The sequence below is a fragment of the Schistocerca piceifrons genome, chromosome 3, assembly GCF_021461385.2.
Source record: "Schistocerca piceifrons isolate TAMUIC-IGC-003096 chromosome 3, iqSchPice1.1, whole genome shotgun sequence".
Taxonomy (NCBI): Eukaryota; Metazoa; Arthropoda; class Insecta; order Orthoptera; family Acrididae; genus Schistocerca; species Schistocerca piceifrons.
In genome coordinates, this window is record NC_060140.1 from 98,200,174 (window position 1) to 98,219,705 (window position 19,532).

Sequence of the window (19,532 nt, forward strand, 5' to 3'; positions counted from 1 at the left end):
CTTTCCCTGTAATTATTACTACTCTGCCAACGGTTGTCATACGGGTGGTGTCTATTTTGGTCACGATTTGTGTGGTGAGAATAGCCTTGTCGCGTCCAGTTATCGTTTCTGTCGTCACGGAATTGTGACGGATGTGACCTGTAGTGATTGTTTTCCTGTTTTCGCATCCCGCGACTGTCTGTGTCAATTTCTAATTCTTGTAACAGTCCCTGAAAAGCTTCAATGTCGTCTTTGCAACGTCCTGCCAAAATAATATGTCGTAAATGTTCAGGCAATTTCATTAAGCAAATGCGGATGAGTTCTGAGGGGCTGTATGGGTTTGAAAGATACTGATTCTTATGCAACATGTCTTCAAAATATTTCACAAGACTGGAAAATTCAGATTGTTCGAAACGTTTCATCATTATGATGCTTTGTTTTACTCGGTCTTGTGTGGCCTGAGACCAGTATGCTGAGAGGAAGGCATGATAAAAATCTCCTTCACTGTGACAATCGTGAATGACCGATCGCATTCTTACACCTGGTTCATTCTCTAAGTAGCCACACATAAATTCTAACCTGTGCTCCAATGACCAGTTGGGAGGGAAACAATGAGAGAATTGATGGAGCCACGCTTGTGGATAAATGTCGTTGGCAGAATTCTTAAACGTTTTGAATTTACGTGTAGTAATGAACAGCTTATAGTCAAAATCATCGTGTCGGCGAGTAGCATCTCGGTCATAGTTACGTCGTGTCGGCGGTTCCATCTCAAAATTCGGTGTACCTTGCCAATTTCTTTCATAATTACCGAAATGCCCTGTGTTATTATTTTGTGGCTTTTGCGTATTTCTAAGTTCCTCTTCCCGAGTTGGAGCGCGAGTGTCTTCTGAAATACGTAATTCTTGTATTACCTGTGTCAGCTGATCTTGTACTTCCCGGATTTCTCTTTGGTGTTGCGTATCAATTTGATTCAGATTTTGTTTCAGTTTCCTAATTTGTTCGCTCTGTTCTGTGTCATTAAAGACTACCGGTTTTGCGTCATTCAGATTATCATCTACCTTCGTAGATAAATTATTTAGCTGATCCGAAAGTTCAACTACTTTCTCTGATAATGAACACATTTCCTCAGTGTGTTTTTCTGAACCAAGTTTCAGAGTGTCCATTTGTGTTGAAATCGAATCTACTGTGTCCTTTAAGTTATCCTGAGTTTTTGCAAGTTGCGTAACCGAATCGGTAGATGCAACTGAGTCAAATTTAGCTTGCAAGGTCTCATGATTTTCATGAACAATAATTTGCAGTTCTTTTATGGCTGCTTCGTGATTCTGTAATGCATTTTCATGCCGCGAAAAAATAGGTTGAAAATGCTCACAAATTTGTGTTTTTACGTCATTACAGACTTTTTGACATTTCGATTCAATGTTATGTAACTCAGTAGTTAAATCTTCACGTGTTTGTTCAAGTGTGGTGTCTAACTTTTGAAGATTTTGTTCCATTGTGTCTAACTGTTGCTGTGTTTGTCTCTGATGTTGTTCCATTGTGTCTAACTTTTTAAGATTTTGTTCCACTGTGTCTAACTTTCGAAGATTTTGTTCCATTGTGTCTAACTTTTGAAGCTTTTGCTGTGTTTGTCCCATTTGCTGTATTAATTGTAATAACAATGCATTGGTGTCTGAAACATGTTCCTCAGTGCTTTTCGGCAGTGAATTTACACCGGAAACATTCACATTTTGACAAGCAGAAAATGTGTCTTGACTTATTTGAGAAAACGGTGATGACCCAAAACCTGAATCTACAGTATTTGCGAAATTGTGTCCTGTCATTTCGGATTCCTGAGGCGAGCTGTTGCCGACCGATCGATCGATAATGCTTCCCTCTTCACTAATTGTTTCACTGTCCACGCCATTGTTTGCCGCCCGCTCCATTTCCCTATGCGCAATTACCAAATTACTACTTTGAACATTAGTTAATTCATTACTCTGCGGCGGTAACACACTGCTTTCGTCTTCACTGTTATTTCTCAATTTACTTTGGAGCCTAGTATTACGTTTTTCACACGCCATTATTGTCACAATATTTCACGATAACACAAAAAAGCACAATTTGAAGAGCAAAAATAAGAGAACACATTAACATAACACTGAAAATAATATCTAGTTAATTACAGCTGCGAAATACTTGGTGCAAATCTATATGCATGCCACAACTGTTTTACTGTACAACAATGAAAGACTGCAACTACAAAGGAGATTTTCTCTACAATTACGCGCTAGCAATAAACAAAATCTACACTAATTACACAAACTACAAGAAAAAATCAGAAGATTCCAGTGAGGTATCCTAGGCTAAGGGTCGACATATGAAACGTCCCCTTTGAACAATTTATACACGACTGTGCTTAAACTGACACACAATATTTTTAGCGCAACGCAATCTGACTTTCAAAAATCCCTACAAAAGAATGGCCCTGACTAACATTAAACTATACCTTTCACAAATCACTAAATCACTTACCTCACAATAATCTTCGTTTCTCCCACTACTGCAATGCAGCAAGCGCCACTACTGCCAGCTAAATAAAAGATTCAAACTACTAAAGGCACTAACTACTGATAGGGATAGTTAGCAAATGAAAGATATTAATAGAGAACAAACAATGTATTTACCTTGATATCATCATATATAAATATAGCAGTTCATGACAAATTACAAATCTCCGCCATCTCTCTCCCCACATCCACCACTGCTGGCGTCTCACCTCCAACTGCGCAACGCTACGCGCTGTTCACATCCAGCTGCCGCTGCCCAACACTACAATGGCAGACAACAATGCAAACTAGCCACAGACTGCACACAGCACAGCCAGTGATTTTCATATTGAGCGCTACGTAACGTTGCCAATAAGAAAACATAAACAGCCTACTTACATAGAGAAAACATAAACAGCCTACTTACAACTGCTTATCCTTTTTAGTCAGTATTAGCAATGTCGTTTATAATAGCCTTTTACGAGTATTGGTTTATTCACCAAGAATCATCGTATTTGTACACACACTGCATTATTAACACTGTTTCCCTAATGACGTTTTGTAACAGTTTTTATGAGTATTATTTTTCCACGAAACGTTATTATATATGTACTCATACAAAATGACTAATATAAATTTGTTACCAATTTATCACTATTAATACTTTTCATACTATCAATCCCTTCATTATGGCAATGTAGATTTATTATCTTTTGTATTTTCAGCTTCATTTAAAGATTAATTTTTAGTTTTAACTATTTATGAGCGTTAGGGCTAGTTAGTTCTTCATTTTCCTCTCCCACCATATGATGGCTCTTTCTCCCGGTCACTCATTCCGGTCGTTAGATCACCTTTCACTGGACGGCTCCCGCTCGCACTACTCCATAACAGATTTCACGTCTGCCTGTTCCACAGTTCAGTCTGGCGTCCACAGCATGCGACCCCTTCACAGCTAAGTGAATAAGTTCCTACGTTTATTATTCGGTTTTAGTCTTTTCAACTTCTGCTCGGTTTCCCACTCACATAGTTCAAGGTCCCATATAACTGAATTTCCTTTCCATGTCCTCTCTTTTATAAACTAACCTGATAGCGCTTTTTCGGCTATGTTTGTGAGTGTGTTATCCGAAGCGGTTACTTCTTTATAATTCCAGGTATGATACACAGCCTTATTAAATATTCCCTCTCTTGTTCCAGTAATTCTGAATACCTCAAGATGGAAATATACACTGAGGTGAAAACGTCATATGATTTCGATACGCACGTATGCAGATAGTGGTTGTATCGCGTACACAAAGTATAAAAGGAGAACGCATTGGTGGAGCTGTTATTTCTACTTAGGTGATTCACGTGGAAAGCTTTCCCATGTGATTCTGGCCACATGACGGGAATTAACAGACTTTGAATGCGGGACAGTAGCTGGATCTAGAAGCATGGGACGTTCCATTTCGGAAATCCTTAGCGATATCAATACTCCGAAATACACAGTGTCAAGAGTGTGCCGAGAATACCAAATTTAGGGCATTACCTCTCACCAGGTACAACGCAATGGCCGAAGGCCTTCACGGAGAGCAACGGGCTTTGCGTAGTCTGTGCTAACAAACAAGCACACTGCGTGAAATAAGCGCAGAAATTAATGTGGGACATACGTCGATCGTATCTGTTAGGACAGTGCCGTGAAATTTGGCGTGCGTGAGCTATGGCTGCAGACGACCGCCGCGACTGCCTTTGTTAACAGCCCAACATCGTCTGCAGCTCCGCTTCTGGGTACGTGACCATATCGGTTTGACCCTAGACGACTAGAAAGCCCTGGACTGGTCAGATGAGCCCCGATTTCAATTGGTAAGAACTGATGGTAGGTTTCGAGTGTGAAGCAGACCCCACGAAGCCATGGAACCAAGTTGTTGACAAGGGCCGCGCGGGATTAGCCGCGCGGTCCGGGGCGCTGCAGTCATGGACTGCGCGGCAGGTCCCAGCAGAGATTCGAGTCCTCCCTCGGACATGGGTGTGTGTGTTTGTTCTTAGGATAATTTAGGTTAAGTAATGTTGTAAGAGGTCCGAGCAGATGTAATTTTATGTAAGAGGTCTGAGCAGATGTAGTTTCGATGTATTGCTCATGCGCTGCCTGCGATATGCAAGATATAAGAGAATCGCTGACCAGAGACCAGTGTTGACTGCAGTAGGTACTGTGTAGCTGTAGCAGTAAGTTGTTGCTAGTCTGCGCTTGTCTGCGCTAGTCTGGAGTCTGCTCTGGTCTGGTCTGGTGTATCGTGTTGGCTGGCCTGGTCGCGGTGCAGCGATGCCGGAGCCTGAGTATTATTGTGTAAGGTAAAAAGCAGCCTCGCGCATATCTAGTAATGTATCTGAGCTCCCATGTAAATGTTTTAAAAAAAGTCCTAATAATAATCTTTGTCATATAAAGTAATTTTTTAAACAAGCATTCATTTCAACTTAAAGAATTTACTAATTTCTCCAATCCATGATCATTCCGATTGTTGCAAAAGAAAAATCAGTTGCTTCCTTTCATAAATGACAAATCTAGCAGCCAGCATTGCACAGAGCTGTGCCGGAAAAATTTATTGTAAGAGCAGGTGTTCGACAATTTTATTGAGGTAAGAATTTTTCCTTTTTTATTCAGAATGATCTTACAGGGCCACGACGCAGCACTGCTGTCGTCCAAAATTTACCAGGTTACTGAATTAATTTTTTATTACGAGCTTTAGGAATTTTTCTGTTTCAAGCTTACATTAGATGAGAAAAGAATTTTGTGGGAACATTACATGGGAAACAAATTTTGCGTGGAGGTTAAATGTGAATGAATTTCTGTAGGGAAGTTATAAATGGAAACCAATTTTGTTCTGAGGTTACACAAAAAGAATTAGAATCATATTCATTATTATAATTTATTCAATTATTTTGTGGGGAGGTTACACTTGGCGACAACCGGCCAGGACGGATTTCCTTTGTGAATTTGTGAGAAGTAGTCATATATCTGCTCTTATTTACTTAAATGTAGTTTGCATATGGCTCAACGCATTTACAAATTTGTCACTTTTTCTTCCACAGATCATCGGCAATTTATTGCTCTTTGTTGTAATTGTGTTTGTTCCATTTCGCTTTGTCTTTGTTTCATTTTGTGGTTAAATTTTATTTGTAAAAAATGCCGCGAAAAACTGTTAACAGTACGTCACGATGTGCAATGAGTGAAATAGTCGACTCGAATAATTTGACCGATAATACTTGCGACACTCAGTGTAATAATGATGATCCCCTAATTACAGATAATCAGTGCCTGCCGAACACTAGTACTGAGTCAAATCCTAATGATGGGCAAATAAATTCAATTATGTCCACAGTAAATTTAACAATTGATGACGCGGTACGTTCCGATACAATGAACGCTGCCCAGTTTGACACACCCGGTTTGCAAAATTTGAATTATGAACAGATAAATTTTTCTCACGAAGATGAACAATGTAGTCAAAATACGTCAGGTTTATTTGGTTCCGAGGTAGTGACCCACAGTGCACATCCGATTGGCAAACCTTTTCGAGAATCAGAGAATGACCAAATGGTTACACAAAACGTGACAAATGCACATACACCATTACACAGCATAGAAAATAGAGCCGCTAATTTTGGCTGGGATCAAGTTTTGGCATTACTACTACAATTTAATGAAAGTTTCAAACAGCGGAATGAAAAATTCGACAACCATTTCAAACAACTTAATGAAAAATTCGACAACCACTTCAGACAACACGATGAATCAAACTAAGAACTTAGTGAAAATCTCAAACAACAACTTAATGAAAGTTTCAAACTGTTGAATGAAAAACACGACAACCTTAACGAACAGAACAAATAACTTAGTGAACAGATTACAGCCGTTACCGTGCAACGTCATGATACTAAAGAACAATTACGTGAGGAAATTGAGGATTGTGCTAGTAACTGTAGTGAAGAAATTAGATCTGTTGCCCAAGAATTAAGTAGTACACGTGTAGCCACAACGAAATTACTTAGAGATGAAAGTAGTGCAGTCACTGAACAATGTTCAGAAAACGCAACACAGTTACGCGACGAGTTTAAATTAATGTCAGCAGAAGTTTCACACACTCTGGATACGGAAGTCGATAAGAAATTTGAACAACAGATCAGCCAAATTGACGAACGTATTAAAGTGACAGAAATGAAAAATGTTTCAGTCACTAACACATCACAGCATACGCCACTTTACGAACATTTGTCAGACTCACACAGCCAGTATAATTTAGGTAATTTACAGAGAGTACGTGAGCTAGATTCCGAACAGTCACAGACAAACAGATACTCATTCAGTCCTGAACCTGTTCAGACATACAGAGACGATAATTTTGATTACAAGCACTTTCTATCCGTGAGAAAATTTAAAGTGCTTGATAATGACAGAACACAGATTCACGCTTTGGACTGGATACGACAATTTGCTTTTTTATTTTCATCAGCTTGGCCTGTAACGCAGAAACTATAATTGGATTGGATACAACAACTTGCTTTTGAATTTTCACCGGCATTGCCTGTAACGCAGAAGCTAAAGTTTATTTGCAGCGCGTAATTGACCTCAGGGGATTCATTACGCTTCGATGAATATGTGCCGTAGCGTGCACAGGGCCCCGAGCTGTGGTAGTGCTATTTCATCTTTAGTTTTCTGCACTGCTGCCTTCTCTTCTACTATTCTTTATATCTATCAAAACAGCTCTTCAACTATCGGTCTATCTAGGATTAAAAATGAGTAAAGAAATCTGATATGACGAGTTTTACCGAAAGTGACAGTTTTCATTAGATGCTCCAGAAGTGACAACCACGAGAACTTTAATACCAGACAAAAATTTAACCACCAGTATGTGTAAAATTATCATCAATTGCAGACACATTTTGGTAACAATAGAGGTTTTTTCCCAACAACTGCAACAAAACCAACCGGTTAGCATACCTAACCAACAATGCAGTCTGCAAGGTCACCCAAGCTTTAATGTTTCGCCGCCTACACGTATAGCGTCGGCCACACCAAATAGTAACGCACAGCAGCAAGGAAATCACTGCATACAGAAAACACACCATTTCAATTCCTATCGCAACGCGCCGTATAGCAATGACTATCATGACAGACGTAAGAGTAATGAGCACAATTTTCAGCGTACGTTTAATAACAGTCGGTCTTACCAGCAGCAGAATCATCCGCAACAACAGATTATCATGAATGAACCAGACAGTAGGTATCATCCCGAACGTAATACGTCAGTAAGAAATAACAGAACAGTACAAATAGTTGAAATGCCACAGCATCCTCCTGAAAATAATAGCACGTCAGATAGAATTTGACTAGATACAGTACAGGTTGCATCTTCCAGCAACGCAAGCAATACTTTTGACACAGAGAATCACGTTGACGAAAATGTTATTACTTTTGACGACATCTGAGACACACATTTACATGAAAAACCAATAGTCTAAATTTGCTAATCTGAAACAAGCTTTGTTGAATGCACCACTTTTATCACATCCAGATCCTACTAGAAATTTTTTCATTGCCACCGACAATGCTAACACTGCTTTAGGCGTACACACTTTTCAGGAAATTGAAGAAGATGGATGTACAGTAATTAAAAATATCGTCTTTGCGAGTCGCATTCTGTCACCTGCTGAACGCAATTATTCTGTCACAGAACTTGAAACATTATGTGTTGTATGGGCATTTACGAGATTTAGGCATTTTCTTTATGGAAGACACACTACCGTTTACACAGATCAGAGAGCTATACAGTTTTTACTTTCCACAAAATTTACACACGACAGGTTTAAGCAGATGGAAACTTTATTTACAGCAATTTAATTTTACAATTGTTCACATTCCCGGTACACAAAATATTGTAGCAGACGCACTATCCCGTTCTCTCAGCAACAATCAGCAAGACATCGCAAACAACTTCTGCAAAGCAAATTTCAGTGTCATGTATATTCAACAAGTTGCATTTGAAAATTTCATTTCGTCGTCATTACGAGGCATAGCACACGAGCAAAGTAAAGACAACGTATGGAAAGAAATTAAACACCTTTGGCAAGATAGGAATACACTCCTGGAAATGGAAAAAAGAACACATTGACACCGGTGTGTCAGACCCACCATACTTGCTCCGGACACTGCGAGAGGGCTGTACAAGCAATGATCACACGCACGGCACAGCGGACACACCAGGAACCGCGGTGTTGGCCGTCGAATGGCGCTAGCTGCGCAGCATTTGTGCACCGCCGCCGTCAGTGTCAGCCAGTTTGCCGTGGCATACGGAGCTCCATCGCAGTCTTTAACACTGGTAGCATGCCGCGACAGCGTGGACGTGAACCGTATGTGCAGTTGACGGACTTTGAGCGAGGGCGTATAGTGGGCATGCGGGAGGCCGGGTGGATGTACCGCCGAATTGCTCAACACGTGGGGCGTGAGGTCTCCACAGTACATCGATGTTGTCGCCAGTGGTCGGCGGAAGGTGCACGTGCCCGTCGACCTGGGACCGGACCGCAGCGACGCACGGATGCACGCCAAGACTGTAGGATCCTACACAGTGCCGTAGGGGACCGCACCGTCATTTCCCAGCAAATTAGGGACACTGTTGCTCCCGGGGTATCGGCGAGGACCATTCACAACCGTCTCCATGAAGCTGGGCTACGGTCCCGCACACCGTTAGGCCGTCTTCCGCTCACGCCCCAACATCGTGCAGCCCGCCTCCAGTGGTGTCGCGATAGGCGTGAATGGAGGGACGAACGGAGACGTGTCGTCTTCAGCGATGAGAGTCGCTTCTGCCTTGGTGCCAATGATGGTCGTATGCGTGTTTAGTGCCGTGCAGGTGAGCGCCACAATCAGGACTGCATACGACCGAGGCACACAGGGCCAACACCCGGCATCATGGTTTGGGGAGCGATCTCCTACACTGGCCGTACACCACTGGTGGTCGTCGAGGGGACACTGAATAGTGCACGGTACATCCAAACCGTCATCGAACCCATCGTTCTACCATTCCTAGACCGGCAAGGGAACTTGCTGTTCCAACAGGACAATGCACGTCCGCATGTATCCCGTGCCACCCAACGTGCTCTAGAAGGTGTAAGTCAACTACCCTGGCCAGCAAGATCTCCGGATCTGTCCCCCATTGAGCATGTTTGGGACTGGATGAAGCGTCGTCTCACGCGGTCTGCACGTCCAGCACGAACGCTGGTCCAACTGAGGCGCCAGGTGGAAATGGCATGGAAAGCCGTTCCACAGGACTACATCCAGCATCTCTACGATCGTCTCCATGGGAGAATAGCAGCCTGCATTGCTGCGAAAGGTGGATATACACTGTACTAGTGCCGACATTGTGCATGCTCTGTTGCCTGTGTCTATGTGCCTGTGGTTCTGTCAGTGTGATGATGTGATGTATCTGACCCCAGGAATGTGTCAATAAAGTTTCCCCTTCCTGGGACAATGAATTCACGGTGTTCTTATTTCAATTTCCAGGAGTGTATATGACTACTTACTGATGATTATCATATTTTTTCTTGGCAAGTGCCCGGCAAGGTAAGATTAGCAGGTCGCTTTTCTTGTCGTTACACATCAGACCGTGCACATTTTTCCAGATAAACTTACATATTTTACGACCAATTATGCAATTATATCTAGTGACATATTAATATTATCAAATTATTTCTCCATTAAATTCTTCAACTCTCGCCTCTATCAACTACACAACATACAAGCTGAACACAAAGAAAGTCATTTCTTGCCTTTATATATCAGACTGTGCACATTTTCCATTTTTCGTGTATGTATGATTGTTTTCCTGTTTTGTTTGTATGCACTACGAAATCTTAAAATATAACAAACACCAGTTGACTTTGACATTTTGCCTTATGATATCTCAACATCGTGACTTTTACATTTTTTTTTTTTTTTTTTTTTTTTTTGCTACTACAGCCGGCCGGAGTGGCCGTGCGGTTCTAGGCGCTACAGTCTGGAGCCGAGCGACCGCTACGGTAGCAGGTTCGAATACTGCCTCGGGTATGGATGTGTGTGATGTCCTTAGGTTAGTTAGGTTTAATTCGGTCTCAGTTCTAGGCGACTGACGATCTCAGAAGTTAAGTTGCATAGTGCTCAGAGCCATTTGAACCGTTTTTTTTTGCTACTACATTATGATACTCTGTGTACATTTTTGCACCTGAACACTGTCTATGTTTTTGACATAATACGTTTTCTGTCATTCTATGCTGTATGCTTAATTATATCACTAGAAACCAGTTTTTATTTAATGGGTATATGATTTAAATGCAAGATATTAATCCTTATTCATCATTTTCAGAAAGCAATAACATGTAAAAGAAATAAATTAAACAAACTACAGTGGATTACTATGAAATGGGAATTTCACCTTCGGAATGAACGAAAGAAGACGCAATACCTCGTCATGAAGAGTAAATGGATCAGAATTAACAAGCATTAACAAGAATATACTATACACATCGTATGATAGCAGTCTTAACTAATTATTTTTCTTTCGGAATACGAGGCGATTGATGCAGGCTGTCAGACAGAACTACACGTCTTAGTTTTAGTGATGAAATATACTAGAAATAAGAAACTCTATACTATGAATAGTTGTGTGAAGTAAATGGTAATATGAGTAATGAAGTGTCTTTTTTGCAGATGATAATGAATGGTGATGAATAGTTATATGAAGAACATGCTAATATGAACAATGAAGTTTTTCTTTGCAGGTGATGATAGTAAAGAAGTTATGGTAATATGAATAATGAAGTTTTTCCTTGCAGATAAGAATAATGATGAAGTTTATATATTTACTCTTAGTTAAGAGATGCTATGTAGTTATTTAAGTATTTGTTCCAGTTCGTTTTGACAGTATGTCTTATATCGCATGGTATAATGACTGAATGTTTTGGAAAGGACAGCTAGAGTACATACATATTGAGTACACGTTTCATTACCTGTTAATTCGAAATTCACTACTTTTCAGCATAATATGCGTTTCTTCTTTCAGCTCAATAATCCATTTTGTAATTTTTCTAGGAGAAGCTATTCATGAAATTAATGTGCTATAAGCAGTTAGTTATTAAACCTGTTACTTGGATTTTTTTACCCATTTGTGTGTGTCATTCATGAATGTGATCACATATACTCTACTTGTTTCGTAACCTTGCTACAGCTGACTCATGACGAATGACTTTACTAATTCTTATTTGCAGCAATAAATCAAAAGCAAATATGTTTGTGCCCCAACAATTAATTATCGACCCCAATGCAATGCATTGCTAGCACAAAACAAATGTATTACCAGTCCCAAATAATGCTACCAGTTTAGGAGAGTTCTGAGTAATACTGAATGATGTTTTCTAACCACAGACCTTGAGTAATAGTTACAGTGTGTTACATTTGTAATATGTCCTATGTCACTTGAATGATGAGTTCTGAGTATTACTGAATGATGTTTTGTAACAATGTATAAATGCTACGCCAATAATTTCTGTAAATAATATTTTTGTTATACTCTATAAATGCTATGCCAATAATTAACTCTCATTTTGAATGATGACATCTGATGGTTTGTAACTGGCCAATTAGTGCCAATAATTACCACAATAAGATGAGTTACGAAAAGTGTTTTGTAATATTCAATACTTGCTATATGTTTAGTAATTGGCCAATGAGTGCCACTGTTTCTTATATTTTAAATTTGTCTTATGTCACTTACATGATATCATATATGAATACCAGTAGCTTGATGCTACACTCATTAGCTTCTGTTTTAAATGATGACTTCTGAATAATATATAAGAAATGGTTTGTAACTGGCCAATGAGTGCCAATAATTACCACAATCAGATGAGATATGAAAAGTGTTTTGTAATATTCAATACTTGCTATATGTTTAGTAACTGGCCAATGAATGCCACTGTTTCTTACATTTTAAATTTGTCTTATGTCACTTACATGCTATTATATATAAATACCAGTAGCTTGATGCTACACTCATTAACTCTTGTTTTGAATTACGACTTCTGATGGTTTGTAACTGGCCAATGAGTGCCAATGATAACTATAACTAGATGAATTATGTAAATGATATGCCATTAATTAACTCTTGCTTTGAATGTTCACTTTCGAATAATGCATAAAAATGGTTTGTAACTGGCCAATGAGTGCCAATGTTCACTGTAATCAGATGACATATGAATAATATTCTGTAATACTTCATACATAGTACAGAAATGTTTAGTAACTAGGCAATGAGTGCCACCAATTACTCAAATCGGTTGATAGACTAGTGTAATTCTCAATGATGACTAGCATAAGACTTAATGTCCTTCACCCTCTGACCTTATTACCAGAAATTACTGCAATATCCGTTTGTCCTGTCCATCCTCATGATCATGGAGCACTATACTTAGTTTTTGCACTAATTCTACGTTGGTGAAAGAGTATGGATTCCACAGCAGTGTGGTGTTGACACATCATGCTGTCCACCACCTTGAACGATGGAGATGTTATTATGGTCCCACTGTTTGGTGTACCTAATGTACTACCAAAATGGTAGCATTGAATATTAATTTTTCTGTTTCAAGCTTACATTAGATGAGAAATGAATTTTGTGGGTACATTAAATGGGAAACAAATTTTGTGTGGAGGTTAAATGTGAATGAATTTCTGTAGGGAGGTTATAAATGGAAACCAATTTTGTTCTGAGGTTACACAATTATTATTATTTATTCAATTATTTTGTGGGGAGGTTACAATGTGTAAGGTTAGGGACTGATGGCCTTAGCAGTTAAGTCCCATAAGATTTCACACACATTTGAACATTTTGTTGACAAGGCACTGTGCAAGCTGGTGGTAGCACATTAATGGTGTGATCTGTGTTTACATGGAATGGAAGGTGTCCTCTGGTACAGCTGAACCGATGATTGATTGGAAATGGTTACGTTAGTCTACTTGGAGACCACAAGCAGCCATTCATGGACTTCATGTTCCCAAACAACGATGTCTTATCATTGGACAATTGTTCTCGACTGGTTTGAAGAACATTCTGGAGGGTCCGAGAGAATTATTTGGCCACCCAGAGCGCACGAAATCAATTACATCAACCATTTATGAGACATAATGGAGAGATCGCAGCTCCCCCGTCAGAGATTCGAGTCCTCCATTGGGCATGGGAGTGTGTGTTGTCCATAGCGTAAGTTTCAGTTAGATTAAGTAGTGTGTAGGCTTAGGGACCGATGACCTCAGTAAGTCTGGTCCCATAAGGCCTTACCACAAATTTCCAAAAAAAAAAGAAAAGTGGAGAGATCAGTGAAATGCCTGGGCTAGCAGGACAGAGAGGATTAGGTTGTGAAAAGGAGCCAAAATAAGTTGCTGTCAGTTTCCCTTAACATACAAGCTTTATTCACCAACACACAATATTACAAGAAGGATGCAAAACACTCAAAACTTTAATCGATCTCCTTTAATTAACTTTGGATCGGCTTAAGGCCACATTCAAAATCCAAGACAAGGTCTAAGCAAGAAATTGAAATAGAAGGTTCTTCTGGAGGTTTCACTCAAAGATATTTTCTTAATCTTCAATATAAACAGGATGAAGGCCTTAGCAATTTAATTTTAATAGAACTTGGCTGGAGGCCGCATATTAAGCAATGAGAAGAGTTTCAATCAATAGGCAGAAGGCCTTGTTTTAAAACAAAAGCATAATCATCTTTTGCCTTAAGGGCAAGGCAAGAACATTAATTTAAGAGATATTAAAACTCAGCTGAATGCCACACATCAACCAAATAACTAAAATCCAAACAGGGATATTACTACATAACACACAAGGAACGGCGCTCAGAAGTTTCCAAGGGTCGGCCTGGGATTGTAACACTAATGCCCGTTTAGGTGAGACAGGCAGCTTGTCCAACTACTTCTTAATCTGGAGGCAACCCAACCGACAGAGAGGCGACCGATCAATCAGCCAAATCAGTTCCGCTCGACGCAACCAGCAAAACGACCACAAGACTTCAATACACGTCACACAGAATATTGGTGCCCACAACGACCAATAACACCTCAACTCTCGAACTACACGCAGCGCTGGACAGCAACAACACGATGAGGAAAATAAACTGCTTAAAATTACGTCATCCACCAGGGCAGGTAACCGGAACGTCAACGGTCACAAGTCAGAAGATACCGCTGGTGAACTTCCATAACAGGGAATAAAATAAGTTAATTTTCACAGGAAGACGGCTGGAATCTTAGCTGACTTAAATACACTCACATTTTTGCTCATGGGAATGTCCCAAAAGCGACAAGCAGGATCAAACGATGAAATGTAAGCAGTTGAGTCTCGGTAGTAAGTTAACTGAGGACACTCAACTTTCATGTCCAAGATCGGTGGGCGACCAACTTCGTAGCACTCGCCAGCCGCACCTCACTCCAACCGCACGTGCACGCCGCCAGCGGCTCCAGCCCGACCGCACGCGACGGGGGCTTGCTTGCTGCTCCACGCTAACCGACCAACTGGACTGTTGCTCCGTCAGCGACTCCTGCTCCGTCGAGAATGCCCTACTGGTGCGTCTCCCACTGACTGACTTCCTTTGGATGGACGACATCCCAGGGGACCCAACCATGCAGAGGGAACACAACCAACATCTCTGCACAGGAAGGAACCGACCCAAATACACATCGTCGATGAGGGGATCGACCGAACGACCAACCAACGGTCGTCCCCGCTGGTACTACCTGTGCGGACCTCCCTGGTGCTCTGGCCCCGACTGCACTGCTGCTGCGTCCCAACCGCCCTTCTGGTCTCCAGCTGACTCCCAGACACATGGCGACCCGGAAATACAATCAGTCGCCCAGAGATGGTACGACAGTGCATTTATCGATCTACATCTACATCTACTCCGCAAGCCACCCAACGGTGTGTGGCGGAGGGCACTTTACGTGCCACTGTCATTACCTCCCTTTCCTGTTCCAGTCGCGTATGGTTCGCGGGAAGAACGACTGCCGGAAAGCCTCCGTAAGCGCCCGAATCTCTCTAATTTTACATTCGTGATCTCCTCGGGAGGTATAAGTAGGGGGAAGCAATATATACGATACATCATCGAGAAACGCACTATCTCGAAACCTGGACAGCAAGCTACACCGCGATGCAGAGCGCCTCTCTTGCAGAGTCTGCCACTTGAGTTTACTAAACATCTCCGTAACGCTGTCACGCTTACCAAATAACCCTCTGACGAAACGCGCCGCTCTTCTTTGGATCTTCTCTATCTCCTCTGTCAACCCGACCTGGTACGGATCCCACACTGATGAGCAATACTCAAGTATAGGTCGAACTAGTGTTTTGTAAGCCACCTCCTTTGTTAATGGACTACATTTTCTAAAGACTCTCCCAATGAATCTCAACCTGGCACCCGCCTTACCAACAATTAATTTTATGTGATCATTCCACTTCAAATCGTTCCGTACGCATTCTCCCAGATATTTTACAGAAGTAACTGCTACCAGTGTTCGTTCCGCTATCATATAATCATAAAATAAGGGATCCTTCTTTCTATGTATTCACAATACATTACATTTGTCTATGTTAAGGGTCAGTTGCCGCTCCCTGCACCTAGTGCCTATCCGCTGCAAATATTCCTGCATTTTACTGCAATTTTCTAATGCTGCAACTTCTCTGTATACTACAGTATCATCCGCGAAAAGCTGCTGCCGCTCACGGACAAGTAAGGCAGGAAGTTAGTAACGACAGTAAATGGAGTAAGAAAACCAGGCGGCAGTACCATAAGAGAAAATGACAAACAATAAATGGCATGAACACGAGCTGTGCACGGCTCAATCACTTCATGCACAAAATCCTGCGACGGCAATGTTTTCACTGTTAGGGTCGCCTATAGAGGTAGCACTCCATCTTCAGGCCACAAGTGGCCCATCGGGACCATCCGACCGCCGTGTCACCCTTAATTGAGGATGCGGATAGGAGGGGCGTGTGGTCAGCACACCGCTCTCTCGGTCGTTATGATGGTTTTCTTTGATCGGAGCCGCTACTATTCGGTCGAGTAACTCCTCAATTGGCATCACGAGGCTGAGTGCACCCCGAAAAATGGCAACAGCACAAGGCGGCTGGATGGTCACCCATCCAAGTGCCAGCCACGCCCGACAGCGCTTAACTTCGGTGATCTCACGGGAACCGATGTATCCACTGCAGCAAGGCCGTTGCCCTTATAGAGGTAGCATGGCTTACTATTTAAGCAGGGTACTTCCAGGTATTTAGCCGCTGCCACGTCGAGTTGCTGCACCACAGCGGGCAAAAGAAGGTGCGACACGATGCCACGAGGTATCCCATTACTTTTGTAACCTCAGTCTAGTGTTACAGAAATAGGCTGTGCTTATAATAAAAGAAAGTCACAATTGTAGAAGAATCATGTACTGAAAAAACAATTTTGTTGCCACCGGAAATCGTTGGCTAGCACCCTGCAGCTAGGATTGGAGAACCGTTTAGGCGTCTAGCAGTACAGATGGGCACGCCTGCTGACGCAACGCCAACATCTGCCACAGAATCCTCCGCAGCTCAGCTCCAGCCGCCAGCCCCAGAACAGAGCTCGTCGCAGGCGATGGGTGCTGCTCATTCCCACACATTACGCTCGCAGTTTTGGGCATGTCGGCGCGCGTGGTTAATACCGCCGGCACCAGCGGCGCCATCTCGCCGACGTCCGCTGCCTGCGGTCCGCGAGCGCTGCAATCCGATTAGGCTGCGCCAGCCGGCGGTCCGTCCAGTGGCTCATCTCCTCCCCCACACCGCCGCCGATCGCGTTGTCTGCGCGGCCACGCGCTCCCGCGGATCAGCACGGCAGCCGGTCTCCAGTGGTGCGACGGACCAACAGGAGAGTCTCACGACGCAAATGCACAGGACTCGGATAGTGTCGCATTATTCTGGCAGCTTCCTGCAGCTGTCATCTACTGTAGATATCTTATGACGTCATGTGACCTGCCGTAAATACTGCCAGAGCACTCCGCACCATTGTAAGGATGAAGAGGGGTTATTTCTAGGATCAGAAGTTGGTTACGGTGTAGCACAAACCTGATTTACATTATTTACCCCCAACTAACAAAAAGCGATATTGCGCTAAGAAACTCAAGGGATGTATGCAAAGAAACAGAATACTCAGAAGGAGGGATAGCTATTGCTGATCTACCTCAGGGATCGATATTGGATCCTTTTTTGTTCCTATTATACGTAAATGCTCGTAGATCACACACCCAAGTGGCAGAAATATTAGAATTGTTTTCAGTTTGTTGGGTACAGATTTGCTGTTGTTAAGTAAGCTTTTATGTAACATACGTTCCAATAAACAATGGCTTATAACCGCTTAATTTGTAAGTGTGATGCTGTTAGTGAACCAAAATATGGCTCTGAGCACTATGGGTCTTAACTTCTAAGGCCATCAGTCCCCTAGAACTTAGAACTACTTAAAGCTAACTAACCTAAGGACATCACACCCATCCATGCCCAAGGCAGGATTCGAACCTCCCACCGTAGCAGACGCGCGGTTCCAGACTGTAGCGCCTAGAACCGCTTCGCCACCCCGGCCGGCTGCTAGTGAACTATGAAATATCGATGGGAAGGGACTAGAATGATAAATGTGGCATTGTGCTGCCATCTGTCGTTGACAGCATATTGTAAAGCCGTAGTGTAGTCACATGGCGGTGAATTAATAGATGACAAGAAAATTACTACACTTCTCTCACCACCAGTTTTGGTAGACTGCATAAATCTCTTCCACTCCGAAACTTCTGGCACTTGTGGAGTGGGCTGCACTGAGTGGAGCCAGTTACCAGCCAGTTACACTATACCTTGCAAGGTGAGTGTCAGTATATCTTAGGGAGTAGGACTGATCATGCTTAAATAAAGAACAGTAACCTGCTGTAATGCATTGCTTGACTACACCTAGGTGATTCACTTCTGTTACAGAAGGAGACAACGGACGCCTCTGAGGCCCTTAAGATGTTGCGAGAGCTGAAACCAGAGTGATAAATTTCATACCAAGCTGCCAAAAGTATTCTAGCCAAAGACAGTGTAGACACAGAAATCGAAATTGTCGGATATTTATTGGGGATGCTACACTACTGGCCATTAAAATTGCTACACCACGACGATGACGTGCTACAGACGCGAAATTTAACCAACAGCAAGTAGATGTTGTGATATGCAAATTATTAGCTTTTCAGAGCATTCACAAAATGTTGGAGCCGGTGGCGGCACCTACAACGTGTTGACATGAGGAAAATTTCCAACCGATTTCTCATACACAAACAGCAGTTCAACGCCGTTGCCTGGTCAAACATTGTTGTGATGCATCTTTTAAGGAGAAGGAATGCGTACCATCACGTTTCCGACTGATAAAGGTCGGTTTATTGCCTATTGCGATTGCGGTTTATCGTATCGCGATATTGTAGCTCGCGTTGGTCGAGGTCCAATGACTGTTTGCAGAATATGGAATCGGTGGGTTCAGAAGGGTAATACGGAACGCCGTGCTGGATCCCAACGGCCTCGTATCACTAGCAGTCGAGATGACAGGCATCTTATCCCCATGGCTGTAACGGATCGTGCAGCCACGTCTCGATCCCTGAGCCAACAGATGGGGACGTTCGCAAGACAACAACCATCTGCACGAACAGTTCGACGACGTTTGCAGCAGCATGGACTGTCAACACGGAGACCATGGCTGCTGTTACCATTGACACTGCATCACAGACAGGAGCGCCTGCGATGGTGTACTCAATGACGAACCTGGGTGCACGAATGGCAAAACGTCATTTCTTCGGATGAATCCAGGTTCTGTATACAGAATCATGATGGTCGCATCCGTGTTTCGCGACATTGCGGTGAACGCACATTGGAAGCGTGTATTCGTCATCGCCATACTGGCGTATCACCCGGCGTGATGGAATGGGGTGTGATTTGTTACGCGTCT

The 19,532-nt window shown here is 42.3% G+C and overlaps 1 pseudogene; it reads right to left on the reverse strand.

Moving 5' to 3' along the window:
* Positions 1-16,661: 16,661 nt before the first annotated feature.
* On the reverse strand, positions 16,662-16,778 carry LOC124790430 (annotated as a pseudogene).
* Between the last annotated feature and the right edge of the window lie 2,754 nt (positions 16,779-19,532).